We start from the raw sequence: 1,480 nt of genomic DNA on the forward strand, positions 1-1,480 counted from the left end.
TATATATATATATATATTTATTTATGGAATGGTTGGCTTATAATGATTACTTTCCAACTGTGCACTTCCACATTTATTTCACTGAGTTATAATTTTATTTTTGAATGTGCAGGGAAGTGCCGGTAATTGAATTTGAATTGTGGCCAGAAGTAAACTCGATCTCTTGTAGTGAACGATGAAGAGTTTTTGTACTATTGTCATATATGTTTGAATATATTTGGGTTTTTTGGAATTTATTGATATTAGAGATCTTTAAGAAATCACTTTTTAATTATTGGTTGTACAAGACACATTTCTCAAAGTTTATTTGAAATATATATCTTCGATTTAATTATGAGCTAGTTTTGTGTTTTAGGTTACTTGTATATTTAATTATGTGATTACATATTGAATACAACAATTCAAAATTGTTGTAGGACGTCCAATGTTAAAGTTACGATTTATAAGTGTTGCTCTAGATGAGATATAAAGTTACACTTTAAAAGTGTTGCTCTAGATGAGATATAAAGTTACGATTTATAAGTGTTGCTCTAGATGAGATATAAAGTTACACTTTATAAGTGCTGCTCTAGATGAGATATAAATTTACGCTTTATAAGTGTTGCTCTAGATGAAATATAAAAGGCAACACATTTGATGTGTGACCAATAACACTGCAAAACCAACACTTTTAAGTGTATTATAATAAAAAATAGGTGTCGCTAATGCATCACCAAAAATTGTTCCCTTATACCGATTTGGCTACGCTTTATAAGTGTAGCCAAAGATGGCGACATTTAAATAGTGTTGCCTAATGTCAAAGGTTACGCTTCTTTAGGCTATCCCTAAAAAGCGTTGCTTAAAGTCCAAAACTGTAGCCTTTTATCAAAGGCCACACTATTTGCTAGTTTAGGCTACATTTTACTGGGGTGGCCATAGGCCCAAAATGTAGTGGGGTAGGCTTTACATTCAAGACAAGCCTAGGTTTAAGAAGAGGTCTTCTAATCAAGTTCTTATGAAATTTCCCAAGGATTGTGATGTCTAATCATAAGTCTCAAAAGGGAAGAAGTACTAGCTCACCAAACAAGAAGATGACTTGTAGAAACCAGTGGCAAGAAGGATTATGGTGGTTGCCTTAAGGGAATGAATAATTATTTTGGTTGTGCTAAGAGTGGGCACAAAGTTCGTGATTGCCCAAATTTGAAGGGTCAAGACAAGAGTAGTGGTCAAGCTCAAGCAAGTAGTTCAAATGTTGATGGTCCAAAGAAGAATAACTTTTATGCACTTTGCTCAAGGGGTGAACAAGTGAGTTTTGCCGACATGGTGACCGGTATGTTACAAGTCTTCTCTATTGATATATATGCTTTAATTGATTCGGGTTCTATGCTATCTTTTGTTACTCCCTTGATAGCAAGAAAGTTGATATTTTTCTCAAAATTCTAAATGAACCTTTCTTGGTAACTACCCCGGTAGGTGAGTCGTTGGTTGCAAAGAGGGTATG

The 1,480-nt window shown here is 34.0% G+C and overlaps 1 pseudogene; it reads left to right on the forward strand.

The window, feature by feature from the left end:
• LOC107029234 overlaps positions 1-337 on the forward strand; it is a 6,174-nt pseudogene extending 5,837 nt beyond the window's left edge.
• Positions 338-1,480: the final 1,143 nt, after the last annotated feature.

The sequence above is a fragment of the Solanum pennellii genome, chromosome 9, assembly GCF_001406875.1.
Source record: "Solanum pennellii chromosome 9, SPENNV200".
Classification (NCBI taxonomy): domain Eukaryota; kingdom Viridiplantae; phylum Streptophyta; class Magnoliopsida; order Solanales; family Solanaceae; genus Solanum; species Solanum pennellii.